This window comes from Aquarana catesbeiana, linkage group LG02 (genome assembly GCF_042186555.1).
Source record: "Aquarana catesbeiana isolate 2022-GZ linkage group LG02, ASM4218655v1, whole genome shotgun sequence".
NCBI lineage: Eukaryota > Metazoa > Chordata > Amphibia > Anura > Ranidae > Aquarana > Aquarana catesbeiana.
In genome coordinates this window covers 58,987,280-59,009,634 of record NC_133325.1, presented here as the reverse complement: position 1 = coordinate 59,009,634, position 22,355 = coordinate 58,987,280, and the positions used below count along the sequence as shown (strand labels likewise).

The following is a 22,355-nucleotide window of genomic DNA, read 5'->3' as shown; positions in this document are numbered from 1 at the left end:
CGTCGGACCAAGTCTGCCAGAAAGTCCGTTCGTGTGTATGCGGCATAAGACTGGGATACCATTAAAGTTCATGTGGGTGTAAAGGCAGGCGTCCCAATACTTTTGACAATATAGTGTAGATGAGGCAAGAGTTTCTTCTTCCCCTGTCTCAGCCATTGTCACATACCTATAACAAACTTGAAGATCAGGTCTTCCAACCATATTACCCTGATATTATTAACTGCATATTTGTTCCAAGTCAAAGACTAATGCCGCGTACACGCGAGCGGAATTTCCGACAGAAAGAGTCCGACGGAAGCTTTTCATCGTATATTCCGATCGTGTGTATGCCCCATCGGACGTTTTCTGTCGAAAATTCAGATTCTATCAAATTTAGATAGAGAACATGTTCTATATTTTTCCGACTGAAAAAATTACTGAAAAAATGATCGTCTGTATGCTGTTCCGACACACCAAAAACGACGCATGTTCTGAAGCAAGTACGAATTGGAAGCTATTAGCTACTGGCTATTTAACTTCCGTTTTCTAGTCCCGTCGTACGTGTTGTACGTCACCACGTTCTGGACGGTCGGAATTTGGTGTGACCGTGTGTATATAAGACAGCTTGAGCGGAAACCTTCAGAGTTTATTCCGACGGCAAAACCGGTCGTGTGTACAGGGCAGTAGAAAAGTGGAAGACAGCCGGGTAACTAGCGCTTTTAGAAGAAAGTCAACAAAGGCAAACAGCCCAACGATTCTACACAGCTGCAATCCTGTTCCTCGCAGTATATGTCCTCTTAAAAAAAACTTGGAGCCAATCAGAAGCTGTAAATACTGTCACATGTATCATAAACAATAGGAGTTCCTGTTTTCTTGCAGATTACGAGAAGCTCAGCCACTGACAACAACCCTGAACTGAACTGCTAGATCAAAGCTGGGCAGGAGTCAAAGGTGACCGATTAGGTAAGCGCAGCTGGCAGTGAATGTGCAGCGAATGAGCGAGCAGTGAGATGGGGGAAAGAGTCCATAGATCAGAAAACTCCAACTAGTGTAAGCAGAAACACGGAAATGTGAAACCTGGGAAAGAAAGTGAAACACAAGGAAGAAAAGTGATGGATTGTAAATAAAAAGTCAGTTTTGTGGTCATTGTCCCCGAATCCCTACCGGAGTCCCATCATTGATGGCACTAAGTGTTGTGCAGTGTAGAACGGGGCTGCAATATTTTACTAATGCTTACTATTCCAACTATTTTACTGCTTTAGAACAGTATTGTGTTCTTTATATATTTTTATGTCATGGGCGTATCTAAATGGACTGTAGCCAGTATGCAAGGACTGAATACAGGGGGTTAAAGCAGAGCAGAGCTCCAAGAAAATTGTTTTTATTAAAATGTGCTGTGTAACAGTTAACTTCCTTTCGGTTTACGCAACCCCCTGGATCGCCGCCCTTCCTTTACTATTTACACTTTTATGCATCCTGGGAAGTATAACTCTCATAGTCTAAAATAATCCGTTTATACATTTTTTTTTAAATAACAGTAATTCAAAACGTTACCGCACCACACTTGTAGCCCTAAACGGAGCTAGAGAGGGTGTGAGGGATTTAACCACTTCAATACCGGGCACTTTCACCCCCTTCCTGCCCAGGCCAATTTTCAGCTTTCAGTGCTGTCACACTCTGAATGACAATTGCGCAGTGTTTTTCTTCTTCACTAAGGCCCCTTTCACACTGGATCGGTTTTCAGGCGGTATTGCGCTAAAAATACCGCCTGAAAACCGCCCCTAAACAGCCTCCGCTGTTTGTTCAGTGTGAAAGCCAGAGGGCTTTCACACTGAAGCGGGGCGCAGGCAGGGCGGTGCAAAAAAGTCCTGCAAACTGCTTTTTTGGAGCGGGGAAGGAGCGGTGTATTCACCGCTCCTTCCCCGCTCCTGCCCATTGAAATCAATGGGACAGCGCGGCTATACCGCGGCAATACCGCGGCTATAGCCGCGCTGTACGAGGGATTTTAACCCTTTTTCGGCCGCCAGCGGGGGGTAAAACTGCACCGCTAGCGGCCGAATACCGCTGTAAGAATGACGGTACAGCAGCGCTAAAAATAGCGCTGTTGTACCGCCGACGCCCCCACCGCCCCAGTGTGAAAGGGGCCTAAAGGGCACTGATAGGCGGCACTGATAATCAGGGCACTGATAGGCGGCACTGATAATCAGGGCACTGATAGGCGGCACTGATAATCAGGGCAGTGCTGTATTTTGGCCTAGGCCAACAAGGCCTAGGGCGGCACTTAGTGGGGGGGCGGCGGCCGCGCCTCCCCCCCCCCCGCACGAAAAAAGCCCCCCATCTGCCTCCTGAGTCAGTCCATTGCTTTGCTGGCCGAGCGGCTCTCACATGGAGCACACACAGCGTGTGCTCACAGTCCCCCCTCCCCTTCCCCTTCCCTTCTGCACAGACTAGAGGGAACTTGTCCTCTCCTCCAGTGTTGTGATTCCAGGGTCGGATTGTGTCTTCAGTGGGCAGACTCAGCTACAGTCTGGATATCCTGGAGGGTGAGAATAAATTAACCCTTTGTGGCCTTGCTGTGCTTTACTACTCTGCTTCAATGGGCACATGTAAACTGCTGCTTACATATATGGTTAACTCTTTACAGCTCAATATCTGCAGGCTGGTGATTCTGGAATCAATGGCATTTAACACCTTAGTGTCTACTTGTATATGTGGTTAACCTTTCATAGCTATTTGTATCTCTAAGCCCCGGTTCACATTGATACTACTTTGAAATCACGCTATTTCACTTGAAGTAGCGCGATTTCCAAGTAGCAAGGTCAGCGTGATTTCAGGTCCTACTTGATAGACATTTGTGTGGCTTCGTTCACAGATGTCTATTGAAGTCGCACTTGAAATCGGCAAAAGTAGTACAGAAACTACTTTTGCAAATCGGTGCAACGCTGCAAAATCAGTGTCGCACCGATTGGAACAGTGCCATTGCCTCCAATAGCCTCATTGCCTCCAATAGCCTGCGACTTTTCATGCGATTTGATCTCTCAAATCGCATGACAAATTGCTCCAATGTGAACCTAGGCTTAGGCTCAGTTCACACTGGCTTTGATGGGCACTGACGAGGCTGCACTGATGGGCACTGACGAGGCTGCACTGATGAGCACTAATGAGACAGCTTTGATGGGCACTGATGAGGCAGCTTTGATGGGCACTGATGAGGCTGCTTTGATGGGCACTGATGAGGCAGCTTTGATGGGCACCGATGAGGCAGCTTTGATGGGCACCGATGAGGCTGCTTTGATGGGCACCGATGAGGCTGCTTTGATGGGCACCGATGAGGCTGCTTTGATGGGCACTGATGAGGCTGCATTGCTGGGCACTGATGAGGCTGCATTGCTGGGCACTGATGTGGCTGCATTGATGGGCACTGACAAGGCTGCTTTGATGGGCACTGACGAGGCTGCTTTGATGGGCACTGACGAGGCTGCTTTGATGGGCACTGATGAGGCTGCACTTGGTACCCACTTTTAACCACTTCAATACTGGGCACTTTCACCCCCCTCCTTCCCAGACCAATTTTTAGCTTTCAGCGCTGTCACATTTTGAATGACAATTGCGCGGTCATGCAACACTGTACTCAAATTACATTTTTTTTTTTTTTTTTTTCACACAAATAGAGCTTTTCTTTGGTGGTATTTAATCACTGCAGTGATTTTTATTTTTTACGCTACAAATAAAAAAAGACTGAACATTTTTTTTTTAAAAAAAGCATTTTTTTTAGTTTCTGTTATAAAATTTAGCAAATAAGTATTTTCTTTTGATAAAATTTTGACTAAAAATGATGCTACTACATTTCTTTGGTAAAAATAACCCAAATCAGTGTTTATTTGGTGTTGGCAGTGATGGGGGACAGACAGATGTTTTATGGGGACACTGACATGGGTATGGGGACAGGGGTGACAGTGGTGCTTGGTGTACTGTTTGTGGGGTGATCTGTAACAGCTCTCTGTGTAAAATCATTCTCGCACTGAGAGCTGTCACCGATCCGCAGTCCCCCCCCCCCACTAACTGAGTATTCTTTCCCTGTAGATGTGGAAGTAAAGGTTTCAGTTCTTCTCCTTCCACACGCATTGTGTAAGCATACAGTACATTTACGACAGGGGTAAAAACCCTTCATGTTGTGAAAGAAAGACCGAATGACTGGAGGGTCAATAATATTAGGTGCAATCTGACTTCTTATAGATGGAGCTCCTCTATATATGACCCCTCCACGTTCTGGAAGCAAAGGACCCAATATATGGTCATTTTTAAGGACGTTCCAATGTCTATGTATGATATCTTTAATTTGCTTGTGTTGCACTGAGAAATTCGTTAAAAAGGACCACCTATGTTTATTTTCTTGTGTACGCCTAGGTTGTTCAGATAATAACGAATTCCTATCTATCAAAGATACTTTTTTGATCACATCATCAATATCCTTCGAATCGTAACCCTTATCGACAAATCTAGATTTCAACGTTTGAGCTTGATAGAAATAATCTGAGAGGTCGCTACAGTTACGTCTAATGCGGGTAAGCTGACTGTGGGGTATAGATTTTAGCCAGGTAGCATGGTGGCAACTATCGACTGGAATGTAACCATTCCAGTCGGTAGGTTTAAAGAACGTTAATAACGCTTATCTCCAAATCCAAGAAATGGATAGTGGAGGGACTGACCTCATATGTTAGATCAATGCCAATGTTGTTGGCATTCAACACAGTGTGGAAGGAGTGCAGAGATTCTACACTACCCCTCCATAGGAGGAGGATGTCGTCTATATACCTAGCCCAAAGGACCAATTCCGGAGGGTCTAGGGCATAGACGACATCCTCCTCCCACCGTGCCATAAAAATGTTCGCCTGGCTTGGGGCAAACTTGGCCCCCATGGCCACTCCCTTTTGTTGGAGGTAAAAATCCCCATTATACCAAAAATAATTATGTTTGGTAGCGAACCTCAACAAGTCCATAATAAATCTTTGTTGGGTTCTTGGGATGGTCTCTTCTCTCGACAAAATAATTCTACTGCTGCTAATCCTAAATCATTAGATATACAAGTATATAAAGCCGTAACGTCGGCAGTGACCAACAGTAAATCCTTACTGTAAACTATTTTACTTAATTTAGTGATAGTGTCCTTAGTTTCCCTCAAATATGATGGCGTGGATTGTACAATAGGTTGCAGATAGAAGTCGATATACTTCCCTATACGGGAAGTGATGGAATCGATGCCGCTGATAATGGGGCACCCAGGGGGTTGGCTGACATTTTTATGCACTTTAGGCAAATAATATATTACCGGGATCCGTGGGGCAATCAGAATTAAATAACTTTTCTCCTTTTTATCTAAAATCCCCAATTGGAATCCCATATCGATCAGATCAGTGAGTGATCTCTTAAAAGTGGTGGTGGGATTATTGGAGATCCTAGAGTATGTCTTAGAGTCACTCAAGATTCTGGTCATTTCTAGATGGTAGTCATCTTTATCCAAAATGACTATCCCCCCTCCCTTGTCTGCGGGGCGGATGATTAAATCCTTCCGCTCACATAATTGCTTAAATCCAATTTTTACAGTAGGATCACTGAATACCTTTTTAATAGGTAATTTCTCTATATCTTGTAAAACAAGATCTCGGAAAACTTTAATCGACAGGGCAGTTGGCCCTGGTGGATTAAAATGTGAAGGGATAGCAAGCCCTGAATGCAGAATATGTGAATTCACTTCATTTTTTGGTCTAGTGGGGTTTGAAATGATATATCGTTGAACATTGAGTTTACGCACGTACTTTTGTATGCCTATAAAAGTGTTGAATTTATTCAACCTTTTAGGGGGAGCGAACTTCAGGCCCTTCTCTAGGACCAAGAGTTCAGCCCCTGAAAGGTTGACCCTACTAAGATTAAAAATACCGTTATCTTTTAGGTTCACTTTCTTTTTTTGGGTGCGCCTCCCCCCTCTGGTTCCGCGTCTGAATCTATACCTCGTTTGTATCTCTCGGATTCCTTGGGAAAACCCCCTAAGTGGGAGGTTCCAGGTTGTTGTTGATTGTAATTGAAAGGTGACCTATTATAGTAATTAGGGTCAACCTCTCTATGCAAATATTGTGTTATGATAGTCCCGTGATCTTTCTTCTCTAAGTGGTGAATACCTATTGTAAGTATGTATAGGTGTTCTTTGTGGGTAGTATTGTTCATAATGTTCGTTTTGTCTATTTTGATAATTCCCTCTCATTAGTGGTGATCTATACTGGTCATAATTTGATGACTGATCTCTCTGTCCTCTATCTCTTCCTCTGGAACCCTTCCCTCTTCCTCTGGGATTGGGAGGGGGTCCCTTCCGGTTGGGCATAGGGGTACGGGGGAGGGAGGACTGACGGTTACCATCAGATTTGTAATGAACTATTCCTCCTCCTCTCCCTTGAACAGGTAGAGATTGTTGGTGATGTTCAGATTGGTGTTCCTGTGGGTCCAATGTGTCCATGTCTGGTGGGCCCCCACTGACGCTCACAGGCGCACCATCTTTGGTCTGCCAAATAAAAACGCCTCCATTTCTATAGTCGTTAACGTCTCTAGTATACTTTTTTGTTTCTTAATCTTTTGTTCCTTCTCCTCCTTCTCTAATTGATTTTTTAAAGCTGTGGAATGTGTAGTATATTCTGGAGAGGATTTGTGAGAGACTAATTTATCCTTAATTTGTCCTGCCCAATAGCGTACAACACGTTTTTTAGCGCCACATTTGGTTATTTATAAGAGTTTCTCCTTCCCCTGTCTCAGCCATTGTCACATACCTATAACAAACTTGAAGATCGGATCTTCCAACTATATTACCCTGATATTATTAACTGCATATTTGTTCCAAGTCAAAGACTAATGCGGAATTTCCGACAGAAAGAGTCCGACGGAAGCTTTTCATCGTATATTCCGGTCGTGTGTATGCCCCATCGGACTTTTTCTGTCGAAAATTCAGATTCTATCAAATTTAGATAGAGAACATGTTCTATATTTTTCCGACTGAAAAAATTACTGAAAAAACGCTTGTCTGTATGCTGTTCCGACACACCAAAAACGTGTTCTGAAGCAAGTACGAAACGGAAACTATTAGCTACTGGCTATTTAACTTCCGTTTTCTAGTCCCGTCGTACGTGTTGTACGTCACGTCACGCTGGACGGTCGGAATTTGGTGTGATCGTGTGTATGCAAGACAGCTTGAGCGGAAACCTTCAGAGTTTATTCCGACGGCAAAACTGGTCGTGTGTACAGAGCATTAGAAAAGTGGAAGACAGCCAGGTAACTAGCGCTTTTAGAAGCAAGTCAACAAAGGCAAACAGCCCAACGATTCTACACAGCTGCAATCCTGTTCCTCGCAGCATATGTCCTCTAAGAAAATTTGGAGCCAATCAGAAGCTGTAAATACTGTCACATGTATCATAAGCAATAAGAGTTTCTGATTTCCTGCAGATTACGAGAAGCTCAGCCACTGACAACAACCCTGAACTGAACTGCGAGATCAAAGCTGGGCAGGAGTCAAAGGTGACCGATTAGGTAAGCGCGGCTGGCAGTGAATGTGCAGCGAATGAGCGAGCAGTGAGATGGGGGAAAGAGTCCATAGATCAGAAAACTCCAACTAGTGTAAGCAGAAACACGGAAATGTGAAACCTGGAAAAGAAAGTGAAACACAAGGAAGAAAAGTGATGAATTGTAAATAAAAAGTCAGTTTTGTGGTCATTGTCCCCGAATCCCTACCGGAGTCCCATCATTGATGGCACTAAGTGTTGTGCAGTGTAGAACGGGGCTGCAATATTTTACTAATGCTTACTATTCCAACTATTTTACTGCTTTAGAACAGTATTGTGTTCTTTATATATTTTTATGTCATGGACGTATCTAGATGGACTGTAGCCAGTATGCAGGGACTGAATACAGGGGTTAAAGCAGAGCAGAGCTCCAAGAAAATTGTTTTTATTAAAATGTGCTGTGTAACAGTTAACTTCCTTTCGGTTTACGCAACCCCCTGGATTGCTGCCCTTTCTTTACTATTTACACTTTTATGCATCCTGGGAAGTATAACTCTCATAGTCTAAAATAATCCGTTTATACATTTTTTTTAAATAACAGTAAATCAAAACGTTACCGCACCACACTTGTAGCCCTAAACGGAGCTAGAGAGGGTGTGAGGGATTTAACCACTTCAATACCGGGCACTTTCACCCCCTTCCTGCCCAGGCCAATTTTCAGCTTTCAGTGCTGTCACACTCTGAATGACAATTGCGCTGTGTTTTTCTTCTTCACTAAAGGGCACTGATAGGCGGCACTGATAATCAGGGCACTGATAGGCGGCACTGATAATCAGGGCACTGATAGGCGGCACTGATAATCAGGGCACTGATAGGCGGCACTGATAATCAGGGCACTGATAGGCGGCACTGATAATCAGGGCACTAATAGGCGGAACTGATAGGCGGCACTGATAGTCAGGGAAGTGCTGTATTTTGGCCTAGGCCAACAAGGCCCAGGCCTAGGGCGGCACTTTGTGGGGGGGGGCGGCGGCCGCGCCACCCCGCACGAAAAAAGCCCCCTCTCTGCCTCCCGAGTCAGTCCATTGCTTTGCTGGCCGAGCGTCTCTCACATGGAGCACACACAGCGTGTGCTCACAGTCCCCCCTCCCCTTCCCCTCTGCACAGACTAGAGAGAACTTGTCAGCGTCTCCATTCCAGGGTCGGATTGTGTCTTCAATGGGCAGACTCAGCTACAGTCTGGATATCCTGGAGGGTGAGAATAAATGAACCCTTTGTGTCCTTGCTGTGCTTTACTACTCTGCTTCAATGGACACATGTACACTGCTGCTTACATATATGGTTAACTCTTTACAGCTCAATATCTGCAGGCTGGTGATTCTGGAATCAATGGCATTTAACACCTTAGTGTCTGCTTGTATATGTGGTTAACCTTTCATAGCTCCTTGTATCTCTAAGCCCCGGTTCACATTGATGCTATTTTGAAATCACGCTATTTCACTTGAAGTAGTGCGATTTCAAAGTAGCAAGGTCAGCGCGATTTCAGGTCCTACTTGATAGACATTTGTGTGGCTTCATTCACAGATGTCTTTTGAAGTCGCACCTGAAATCGGCAAAAGTAGTACAGAAACTACTTTTGCAAATCGGTGCAACGCTGCAAAATCAGTGTCGCAACGATTGGAACAGTGCCATTGCCTCCAATAGCCTCATTGCCTCCAATAGCCTGCGACTTTTCATGCGATTTGATCTCTTAAATCGCATGACAAATTGCTCCAATGTGAACCTAGGCTTAGGCTCAGTTCACACTGGCTTTGATGGGCACTGACGAGGCTGCACTGATGGGCACTGACGAGGCTGCACTGATGAGCACTAATGAGACAGCTTTGATGGGCACTGATGAGGCAGCTTTGATGGGCACTGATGAGGCTGCTTTGATGGGCACCGATGAGGCTGCATTGCTGGGCACCGATGAGGCTGCATTGCTGGGCACCGATGAGGCTGCATTGCTAGGCACCGATGAGGCTGCATTGCTGGGCACCGATGAGGCTGCATTGCTGGGCACTGATGAGGCTGCTTTGATGGGCACTGACGAGGCTGCTTTGATGGGCACTGACGAGGCTGCTTTGATGGGCACTGGCGAGGCTGCTTTGATGGGCACTGATGAGGCTGCATTGCTGGGCACCGATGAGGCTGCATTGCTGGGCACCGATGAGGCTGCATTGCTGGGCACTGACGAGGCTGCTTTGATGGGCACTGACGAGGCTGCTTTGATGGGCACTGATGAGGCTGCACTTGGTACCCACTTTTAACCACTTCAATATTGGGCACTTTCACCCCCCTCCTTCCCAGACCAATTTTTAGCTTTCAGCGCTGTCACATTTTGAATGACAATTGCGCGGTCATGCAACACTGTACTCAAATTACATTTTTATGTTTTTTTTCACACAAATAGTGCTTTTCTTTGGTGGTATTTAATCACTGCAGTGATTTTTATTTTTTACGCTACAAATAAAAAGACTGAACATTTTTTTAAAAAAAAGCATTTTTCTTAGTCTCTGTTATAAAATTTTGCAAATAAGTATTTTCTTTTGATAAATTTTGACCAAAAATGATGCTACTACATTTCTTTGGTAAAAATAACCCAAATCATTGTTTATTTGGTGTTGGCAGTGATGGGGGACAGACAGATGTTTTATGGGGACACTGACATGTGTATGGGGACAGGGGTGACAGGGGTGCTTGGTGTACTGTTTGTGGGGTGATCTGTAACCGCTCTCTGTGTAAAATCATTCTCGCACAGAGAGCTGTCACAGATCTGCAGTCGTCCCCCCCCACCGCACTGATCTTGGTGGGGAGAACTGTCACAGAGACATGCGTCTCTGTTTACATTGTGACAGCTGTGATTGGACACAGCCGTCACGTGATCGGGAGGGCCGATCACAGCGCCCATATCCCGATCTCTGCTCAGCTGGATTCTGTGATCATAACGATCACAGGACCAAGCCGCAGCGTGCCTTGTGGCCATGCTGCGAGCACTCGCTCTTGGGAACGTTCCTGAACGTCCACTCAGGACAAGGAAATGACCACCCGGCCGTTTATGTGCAGTGGCCGGGTGGGGGGTGGTTAATGTACAGAGAGAAAGAGGTGGAGCTCTAAAAAGAAAAGGTGGGGCCTAAAGAGGAAAGGGTGTGGTTTACAGATGACAGGGCGGGTCTTAAACAGGAAGAGGCTTGGCATTGACAGGAAAGGGTGGGTCGTATTTAAATTAGGGGGTGCACAAGTTTAGTCAGGATTGGGCAGCACAAAACCTAAATACACCTCTGAATCAGGGCACTAATAATCAGGGCACTGACAGGCGGCACTGATAATCAGGGCAGTAACAGGCGGCACTGATAATCAGGGCATTGATAGGCTGCACTAATAATCAGAGCACTGATAGGCGGCACTGATAATCAGGGCACTGATAATCAGACTGCACTGATAATCAGGGCACTGACAGCAGGGCCGTCTTTAAGGCAGGGCAAAAGGGGCAGCTGCCCTGGGCCCTGTCAATGTTGTGGGGCCCAAAACAGCTGCCTCATATTTGCCAACTATCCCAGTATAAATTCCCTTGAAGTTTTAGTCCTGTGCTGTGTCCCGATATCTCAGTGTGGAATGCTGGTACTAATGCTGCCCAGCTCTGCCTTATTGTTGTGTACAGATGACTCACCTACAGACCCTGTGTTTACATGTAAATAACCGGCATTCATAATTAAATAGCGGCGGCATTCATAAGTAAATAGCTGCGGCAGGCGGCATTAATATGTAAATGAAGGCGGCATTCATATGTATATCATGCCCTAGCAACCAATCAGTGAGCAGTATTACTGTACAGTAATCTCTAGCAACCAATTAACAAGCAGAAATCATTTGTTGTAACCTCTAGCAACTAATCAGTGAGCCATAACGTGTGCTGTAACCTTTAGCAACCAGTCAGTAAGCAGTAATAATATGCTGTAACCGCTGCCAACCAATAGCAATTGCTGCCTGATCTGATACAGTAAACTGATTTTAAAGTGGAGTTCCACCCACTTTTACAACTCTTCAGCATCCCTCACTAAACTGTGCACTGTAAACGAATTGGATATTTATTTATTTTTCTCAGCACCTACTGTATATCTGCTGTATTCATTTTTCACTTCCTCTTACCTGGCCGTGGCCCATCGCATCATTTCCTGTTTACAATGCCTTCTGGGAAGGGGCAGCAACTTCCTCTGACACTGCCCTTGCTATGGAAACCTGACCTCAAACCTATTACACTGCTTGTGCTGCACTGAGCATGTGTGAGATCTGCAAGGATGAGATCCAGGAAGAAATACAGTCTGGCTTCAGATGCCCACACTTAAGATGGCCACAGCCTGCTGTAAGTTTATAAAATAACAAACTACTGCTATAAACTACCAAAACAGACCTTAGTTTACAGACCAACTTTACTAGAATACATTAAGCTTGTGTATTATAGGGGTATTTTTATTTAAAAAGTATAATTCGGCTAAATTTGCTATTTAGTGTATGTCTCAGAGCAGATAGAGAGTGAAATTGCATTGGGGGCGGGGGGCCCCCCCAAAAAATTTTGCCCAGGGTCCAATCAGTATTAAAGACGGCCCTGACTGACAGGCGGCACTGATAATCAGGGCACTAACAGGCGGCACTGATAATCAGGGCATTGATAGGCTGCACTGATAATCGGGGCACTGATAGGCGGCCCTGATAATAAAGGCACTGATAGGCAGCCCTGTCAATAAGGGCACTGATGGGCAGCCCTGATAATCAGGGCACTGATAGGCGGCACTGATAATCAGGGCACTGATAGGCGGCACTGATAATCAGGACACTGATAGGCGGCACTGATAATCAGGGCACTGATAGGCGGCACTGATAATCAGGGCACTGATAGGCGGCACTGATAATCAGGGCACTGATAGGCGGCACTGATAATCAGGGCACTGATAGGCGGCACTGATAATCAGGGCACTGATAGGCGGCACTGATAATCAGGGCACTGATAGGTGGCACTGATAATAAGGGCACTGATAATAAGGGCACTGATAATCAGGCTGCAAATTAATAATCAGGGCACCGATAAGAAGGGCACTGATAAACAGGCTACACTGATAATCAGGGCAATGATAGGCGGCACTGATAATCAGGGCACTGATAAGGGGCACTGATAACCAGGGCACTGATAATCAGTGCCCTGATTATCAGTGCAGTCTATCAGTAGGGATGGGCCAAACACCCCCCTAACCTTAATGGTGAACCCCATTGAAGTCCATGGGAGCCGAACAGGAAAAATCTAAAGTGCCCATTTTGAAGGCTTATATGCAAGTAATTGGCCATAAAAGGAGCACAGGGGTCTAGGTACTTCCCTGGGGGACATGTATCAATAAAAAAAAAAATAAAAAACAATTTTTTTTCAGGAGCAGTGATTTTAACCACTTGCCAACTGGGCACTTAAACCCCCTTCCTAACAAGACCAATTTTCAGCTTTCTTTGCTCTCACATTTTGAATGACAATTACTCAGTCATGCAACACTGTACCCATATGAAATTTTTGTCCTTTTTTCATACAAATAGAGCTTTCTTTTGGTGGTATTTAATCACCTCTGGGTTTTTTATTTTTTGCGCTATAAATGAAAAAAATTAAAATGTAAAAAAAAAAAAAGGATTTTTCTTCGTTTCTTTTATAAAAATTTGCAAATTAGTAATTTTTCTCCATAAATTTTGGCCAAAATGTATACTGCTACATATCTTTGGTAAAAATAACCCAAATCAGTGTAAATTATTTGGTCTGTGTGAAAGTTATAGAGTCTACAAGCTATGGTGCCAATCATTGAAAATTGATCACACCTGATGTACTGATGGCCTATCTCATTTCTTGAGACCCTATCAAGCCAGGACAGTACAACAACCCCCCAAATGACCCCTTTTTGGAAAGTAGACAGTCCAATGGATTTAGTAAAAGGCATGGTGGGTTTTTTGCAGTTGTAATTTTTCCCACAATTCTTTGTAAACTAAAATTTTTTTTTCTTTTTTCACAAAACTGTCATTAACCACTTGAGCCCCGGACCATTATGCTGCCTAAGGACCAGAGGTATTTTTCCAATTTGGCACTGCGTCGCTTTAACTGCTAATTGCGCGGTCATGCAATTCTGTACCCAAACGAAATTTGCGTCCTTTTCTTCCCACAAATAGAGCTTTCTTTTGATGGTATTTGATCACCTCTGCGGTTTTTATTTTTTGCGCTATTAACGGAAAAAGACCGAAAATTTTGAAAAAAAATGATATTTTCTACTTTTTGTTATAAAAAAAATCCAATAAACTCAATTTTAGTCATACATTTAGGCCAAAATGTATTCGGCCACATGTCTTTGGCAAAAAAAATGTCAATAAGCGTATATTTATTGGTTTGCGCAAAAGTTATAGCGTCTACAAACTAGGGTACATTTTCTGTAATTTACACAGCTTTTAGTTTATGACTGCCTATGTCATTTCTTGAGGTGCTAAAACGGCAGGGCAGTACAAAACCCCCCCAAATGACACCATTTTGGAAAGTAGACACCCCAAGGAAATTGCTGAGAGGCATGTTGAACCCATTGAATATTTATTTTTTTTGTCCCAAGTGATTGAATAATGACAAAAAAAAAAAAAAAAATATTTACAAAAAGTTGTCACTAAATGATATATTGCTCACACAGGCCATGGGCCTATGTGGAATTGCACCCCAAAATACATTCTGCTGCTTCTCCTGAGTATGGGGATACCACATGTGTGGCGACTTTTTGGGAGCCTAGCCGCGTACGGGGCCCCGAAAACCAATCACCACCGTCAGGATTTCTAAGGGTGTAAATTTATGATTTCACTCTTCACTGCCTATCACAGTTTCGGAGGCCATGGAATGCCCAGGTGGCACAAACCCCCCCCCCCCAAATGACCCCATTTTGGAAAGTAGACACCCCAAGCTATTTGCTGAGAGGCATATTGAGTCCATGGAATATTTTATATTTTGACACAAGTTGCGGGAAAGTGACACAGTTTTTTTTTTTTTGCACAAAGTTGTCACTAAATGATATATTGCTCACACAGGCCATGGGCATATGTGGAGTTGCACCCCAAAATATAATTAGCTGCTTCTCCTGAGTATGGGGATACCACATGTGTGGGACTTTTTGGGAGCCTAGCCGTGCACGGGACCCCGAAAACCAATCACCGCCTTCAGGATTTCTAAGGGTGAAAATTTTTGATTTCACTCTTCACTGCCTATCACAGTTTCAGAGGCCATGGAATGCCCAGGTGGCACAAAACCCCCCAAAATGACCCCATTTTGGAAAGTAGACACCCCAAGCTATTTGCTGAGAGGCATGGTGAGAATTTTGCAGCTCTGATTTGTTTTTGAAAATGAGTGAGGTCTGCAAAATACTCACTATACCGCTCAGCAAATAGCTTGGGGTGTCTACTTTCCAAAATGGGGTCATTTGGGGGGGTTTGTGCCACCAGGGCATTCCATGGCCTCCGAAACTGTGATAGGCAGTGAAGAGTGAAATCAAAAATTCACGCCCTTAGAGCCCTTGCACACTGGGGCGGTTTGCAGGCGCTATTGCGCTAATAATAGCGCCTGCAAACCGCCCTGAAAGTGCCGCTGCTTTCATTCCAGTGTGCAAGCCCCGAGGGCTTGCACACTGGAGCGATGCACTGGCAGGACGGTAAAAAAAGTCCTGCTAGCAGCATCTTCGGAGCGGTGAAGGAGCGGTGTGTATACCGCTCCTTTACCGCTCCTGCCCATTGAAATCAATGGGACGGCGCGGCTATACCGCCGACAAAGCGCCTCTGCAGAGGCGCTTTGCGGTGGTATTTAACCCTTTCTCGGCCGCTAGCGGGGGGTAAAACCGCCCCGCTAGCGGCCGCATACCGACGGTAAAACGCCACTAATAATAGCGGCGTTTTACCGCCGACGCCGCCCCCCGCCCCAGTGTGCAAGGGCTCTTAGAAAGCCTGAAGGCGGTGCTTGGTTTTCGGGGTCCCGTACGCGGCTAGGCTCCCAAAAAGTCTCACACATGTGGTATCCCCGTACTCAGGAGAATCAGCAGAATGTATTTTGGGGTGTAATTTCACATATTCCCATGGCATGTTTGAGCAATATATCATTTAGTGACAATTTTGTGCAAAAAAAAAAAAAAATTTGTCTCTTTCCCGCAACTTGTGTCGCAATATAAAATATTCCATGGACTCGACATGCCTCTCAGCAAATAGCTTGGGGTGTCTACTTTCCAAAATGGGGTCATTTGGGGGGGGTTTGAACTGTCCTGGCATTTTATGCACAACATTTAGAAGCTTATGTCACACATCACCCACTCTTCTAACCACTTGAAGACAAAGCCCTTTCTGACACTTATTGTTTACATGAAAAAGTTTTTTTTTTGCAAGAAAATTACTTTGAACCCCCAAACATTATATATTTTTTTTAAAGCAAATGCCCTACAGATTAAAATGGTGGGTGTTTTATTTTTTTTTTTCACACAGTATTTGCGCAGCGATTTTTCAAACGCATTTTTGGGGGAAAAAACACACTTTTTTAAATTTTAATGCACTAAAACACACTATATTGCCCAAATGTTTGATGAAATAAAAAAGATGATCTTAGGCCGAGTACATGGATACCAAACATGACATGCTTTACAATTGCGCACAAACGTGCAGTGTCAACAAAATAAATACATTTTTAAAAGCCTTTAAAAGCCTTTACAGGTTACCACTTTAGATTTACAGAGGAGGTCTACTGCAAAAATTACTGCCCTTGATCTGACCTTCGCGGTGATACCTCACATGCATGGTGCAATTGCTGTTTACGTTTAACGACAGACCGCCGCTTGCGTTCGCCTTAGCGCGAGAGCAGGGGGCGACAGGGGTGCTTTTTTTTTTTTTTTTTTTTTTTTTTTTTCTTTATTATTTTTTTGCTTTTTTATCTTATTTTTAAACTGTTCCTTTCATTTTTTTTTTAATCATTTTTATTGTTATCTCGGGGAATATAAATATCCCCTTTGATAGCAATAGGTAGTGACAGGTACTCTTTTTTGAAAAAATTGGGGTCTATTAGACCCTAGATCTCTCCTCTGCCCTCAAAGCATCTGACCACACCAAGATCGGTGTGATAAAATGCTTCCCCAATTTCCCAATGGCGCTGTTTACATCCGGCGAAATCTAAGTCATAAAATGCTTGTAGCTTCCGGTTTCTTAGGCCATAGAGATGTTTGGAGCCACTCTGGTCTCTGATCAGCTCTATGGTCAGCTGGCTGAATCACCGGCTGCATTCTCAGGTTCCCTGTTGAGACAGGAGAGCCAGAGAAAAACACGGAAGACGGTGGGGGGGGGATTCCCTCCCACGGCTTGTAAAAGCAGTCTAGAGGCTAATTAGCCACTAGGATTGCTTTTACATGAAAGCCGACCGCTGGCTGAAAAGAATGATACCAAGATGATACCTAAACCTGCAGGCATCATTCTGGTATAACCACTCAAGATCGTGAATGGCGTACCTGAAGACAAAAAAATGGTTAACAATAAAGCACAGTAAACAGTAAAGTATAAAAAATTGCATACCTGAAAAGCAAACATGATAAAACATAATAACAATAAAACATTGCAGAATAGAATACAGTAAAAAAGAGCAGAACAATAGAGAGAGAGAATAGAGAGAGAGAGAACAATAAAACGACAACTATTTTTTTAAATTTTATATATTTATTTATTTTTTTTACACTTTTTTTATAACTAACTTTTATAACTGCAACCGGTTCCAGGTTCGGGTCTCTCAAAATGCGATGGCATCTTGGGAGACCCTGTGAAAGTGTGCCTAGTCTGTGCAATGCTGTACCCTACGCTAATACTCAACTAGTGAATGGTAGCGTTCAAAACATTCACCAATGCAAAAACCAGGATTGTCAGGACAGGAGGAACAATAATAGCGGGTGTCACGCCTATATCCGCGCTTGCTGCAGACACAACATCTTTTTTTGGGGGGTTCGTTGGGTAGGGGTACTCGGGAGGACATAAAGAAAATGCCTCTCATGCAGCCGACTGCACTTGGTTGGGGATGTGAATGGGGGAAGTGCGGGCGCTGCAGAAGTGGTGGGTTCCCAATTAGGATTGGCGAATGCAGCAGGAAGGGCACTATGGGCACGACGGGCCTGTGTTTGTCTTTTTGGTGGCAGCGGGACACTACTTGTGCTTGCCACCTCACCAGCTTGAACTGCACTTATGGGACTCGCCACGTCACCAAGTGTTACTGCAGTGCTGGTTTGACTACGACCGGGGTGTACTAGGCCGCTGGTGCTTGCCAGTTCACCAAAACGCTACAAAAAAAACTGTTAGCGATCGCAGGGATCAGGCCTGACTCTGCGAACGCTGCAGTTATGCATTTAGTGTTTTGTAAGTGACAGTGATCGATCAATCGATACTGCACTTGGGTGGGCTGGGCTGGGCCGGGCGGAGGGGCAAAACGCAGGTGCTAGCAGGTATCTGTGCTGATCCCGCTAACGCTGCGTTTTTGGGAACCCTAAACTGCTGGGGACGCTAGTATAGATCTGATCGGATCAGATATTGATCCGATCAGATACTATACCACTAAGGGAGGTGTACGGTGCGTGCGTGGGTGTTAGTGGTACTGGCGCTAACCTGACGCTGCCTGGGGCTGGTGCTTGCCAGTTCAGCAAACCGCTACCAAAAAAACTGTTAGTGATCGCAGGGATCAGGCCTGACTCTGCGAACGCTGCAGTTATGCGTTTAGTGCCTTGTAAGTGACAGTGATCGATCGATACTGCACTTGGGTGGGCTGGGCGGAGGGGCAAAACGCAGGTACTAGCAGGTATCTGGGCTGATCCCGCTAACACTGCATTTTTGGGAACCCTAAACTGCTGGGGACGCTAGTATAGATCTGATTGGATCAGATATTGATCCGTTCAGATACTATACCACTAAGGGAGGCATATGCTGCGTGCGTGGGTGTTAGCGGTACTGGCGCTAATCTGACGCTGCCTGGGGCGACGCATATCACCGCCAGGCGATCAGGGGGCTAAACCTTTATTCGGTAATAAACAGCGGGTGCCCTGACACTATGAAAAATAAACAAACTAATCAGCGTCACCCGTAACGGTTATACGGTGATCAGTGGTGAAAGGGTTAACTAGGGGGCCATCAAGGGGTTAAAACATTTATTGGGTATTATATGGGGGTCCCTGTCACTATAAAACGCTGACGGCGAACCTAAATATTTACCTCCCTAACTAGCGTCACCAGCGACACTAATACAGCGATCAGAAAAATGATCGCTTAGTGACACTGGTGACAGGGGGTGATCAAGGGGTTAAAACTTTATTAGGGGGGGTTAGGGGGGTACCCTAGACCTAAAGGGGGGTAACAGTACCTGTCCTAACACTGTAACTGTCACAAACTGACACCATGCAGTAATCAGAAAAAAAAAAAAAAAACTGCTGGTGTCAGTTTGTGACGGGGGGGGGGGGGGGTGATTGGGGGGTGATGGGGGGGCGATCGGGGGGGGGGGGGGGATCGGGGTGTAATGTGTGCCTGGCATGTTCTACTGTGTGTGTAGTGTGTTTTCACTCACATACCTGTCTTCTCCCCTCGGCGCCAGAACGGAAATTACCGACCCGAGGAGAGATGACATCATTTCCTTTGCTGCTGTTTAGCATACAGCAGCAAAGGAAATGATCTGATTGGCCGGCGGCGATCGCGAGGGGGGGCCACGAACGGATGGCCTCCCCCTCACCTCCGATCGCCGGAGGACATAACAGGACCGCCTCGGGCACCGGGGGGGGGTCCGATCGGACCCCCCACCTGCAGGAGGCAAATCACGTACATGTGAGGCGGTCCTTAAGTGGTTAACAGGTTATTTCTCTTACAGAGCATATGCATGCCACAAATTACATCCCAAAACACATTCTACTACTCCTCCTGAGTATGGCAATACCACATGTGTGAGACTTTTACACAGCCTGGTAGGGGTGCAACGGATCGTCATTGATCCGTGATCCGTGCGGATCAACCTCCGCGGATCGGGACACTCGCGATACGCGGAGCGCTCTGTGGCCTCGGCCATAGGAAAGGCTGCGGCTTCGGCCTAGCTCCGGAGCGGCGGCCATCTTGGTACACCCGGCAGCCGTTTACCCTGTGATCGCTCCGTCAAATGACAGAGCGATCACTTGTAACAAACCGGTTTCTCTCTCCCCCCCTGCCAATACTCTGCAATGCCCTGCCAATACTCTGCAATGCCCTGCCAAAACTCTGCAATGCCCTGCCAATACTCTGCAATGCCCTGCCAAAACTCTGCAATGCCCTGCCAAAACTCTGCAATACTCTGCAATGCCCTGACAATACTCTGCAATACTCTGCAATGCCCTGCCAAAACTCTGCAATACTCTGCAATGCCCTGACAATACTCTGCAATACTCTGCAATGCCCTGCCAATACTCTGCAATGCCCTGCCAAAACTCTGCAATACTCTGCAATGCCCTGACAATACTCTGCAATACTCTGCAATGCCCTGACAATACTCTGCAATGCCCTGCCAATACTCTGCAATGCCCTGACCATACCCTGCCAATACCTTGCCAATACCCTGCCATACTCTGCCAATACCCTGCCAATACCCTGCCAATATACCCGCCAATACCCTGCAATACCCTGCTAATATATTATTACAGTGGGGGAGATTGTGGATATTACAGTGGGGGAGATTTTTTTTTTGTTGATCCGAACCGTGACTCCTGATCCGAGGAACGACCCGAACCGTGAGTTTTTTGATCCGTTGCACCCCTACAGCCTGGCCACATACAGAGGCCCAACATGCAGGGAGCACCATAAGGCGTTCTAGGGACATAAATTACACATATCCTTTCTAGACCACCTCTTACACTTTTGAAGACCCTGGAGCACCAGGACAATGGAAACGCCCAAAAAATGACCCCATTCTGGAAAGTAAACACCCCAACGTATAATCTATGAGGTGTAATGAGTGTGGAAAGAAAATGAAAACACATTATTTTTATTTTACACAAAGTTGTCCATTTATGTGGCATGGATGAGCACTGATGTGGCATGGATTTGGAATGGATGAGAACTGACGTGGCACGGATGATCACTGACGTGGCACAGATGATTACTGATGTGGTATGTATGTGGCATGGATGATCACTGATCTGGCATGGATGATTATTGATGTGGCACAGATGAGAACTGATGTGGCACGGGTGAGCACTGATGTGGCATGGATGTGGCATGGATTATCACTGATGTGGCATGGATGTGGCACGGATGATCACTGATGTGGCACGGAGGAATCACTGAACTGCGTTATTTTTCACCTCTTGATAAGAAGTTTGTTGCAGCACTGGCACTTTAAGTACAAACTCAGTAGATAAAATATTACTAGTATTATTCACATTATTCAATATCTACCTTGAGAGATCAGACACATGTAATACTGTTTGCAATTCTTTTATATAGTTTCAATATTCTTTTCGTTTTTGAAGCCTAGCGCCACTTCATATTTGTAAACTATTGTAACTTAGATTTGGGGGCACATTGCTAAGTTGTGAGCAGCTGCTTCATATTTCTTATATTAAGTTGTAGCGCATAGGATTCTATATACATCCTCTTATTACAGTTATCTCTATATAATCTGACAAACTGTGGTAAACTGAGAAAAGCAGCACTCCATTTTTCTGCAGTCCGTGGTGTCGGCGTCCGTAGTGACACCTATCCTGACACGAGGTGATGGGGCCTTCTCTCCGGCTCCTCCCCTTCACAGTCAGCTGACTTAGTCTTCGCCCCGCGGCCCCGACGGTCATGCAGTGAAATTGAGTTGAATGGCCGGCCGGCTGCGGAGAGGCCGGGTGAGCGGCATGGGCTCATGGAGCAGCCCAGCTGCTGCAGCTGCCTTGAACATGCAGCCTGATCGCCCTAGCTCACCGGGCAGATTCTCGGTGTGCCCAATGATTGGGTCTAGCCTTGGGTGCCACCCGTGTGCGGCCTGCCCCCACACCCCCCCCCCCCTAGCAATGTCACTGGATCTATATTCAGACAAAAAAAAAAGTTGAAAAGGGAAAAAAATCCCAAACTAAACATCAGAAAAGGTGTAGACTTGATAGACCATTTGCCTGTAATTCTTCCATGTTTCTAAAATGAATGAAGCCACCTCATCTAAGCTGCAATACATAAAATTTGTCATGGATGGGAGTCCATCCCCACTAGGTGGCAAACTGGACAACCAGGATTTGGTTAAAGCAGCTGGGGCAGACAGTGTCAAAAGCCACGAAGGAGACACAGAGATTAACATACCCACTTGATTAGCAAAGGAGAAAGTCCTTGCAAAACCCGAGGTGCAAGGTCTAAGCCGTCTCCGGTCTTCTCCAGAGCTCCTAATGACTCCCAGGTTGTGGCCCTCACCTAAGCAGACAGCTACTTAGGACAGAATAGGTATGCAGTCTCTCGAAGCACTTAGATGCTGGATCACAGGTCAGTATGGAATACAGTCCAAACTAACAGGGGAATCACACACAGATATTAAGAGGTGGTAAGTATGCACAGGGCTACATGAGATGGCTGAATGCAATCTGGAGTGCATCAAGACATAGATCAGGAAGCTGGCTTGAAGTGGTAACAAGTTTCTGGTCGGAACACACAGGGAATCACAGATACAGGTATGCTGGAGTGCTCAGAGGATAATACAGGTGCCAGGATTTGGGTTGCAGGCAGGAACACACACTAGGGATAGCTGAGAGCAGA

At 45.4% G+C, this 22,355-nt stretch overlaps 1 protein-coding gene across 5 annotated transcripts in view; it reads left to right on the top strand.

Annotated features, from left to right (window-relative positions):
* The first annotated feature begins 627 nt into the window (after window positions 1-627).
* The window catches only part of LOC141126902 (uncharacterized), a 59,460-nt gene continuing 37,732 nt past the window's right edge, over window positions 628-22,355 (top strand). Inside the window, exons 1-2 of one of the 5 annotated variants that reach the window (XR_012241457.1) lie at window positions 628-942; window positions 7,465-7,548. The gene's annotated coding sequence lies outside the window, so the exon portion shown is untranslated. The remainder of the gene's footprint in view (window positions 943-7,464; window positions 7,549-22,355) is intronic. The other 4 variants (XM_073612958.1, XM_073612960.1, XM_073612961.1 and 1 more) reach the window with 4 other exon arrangements.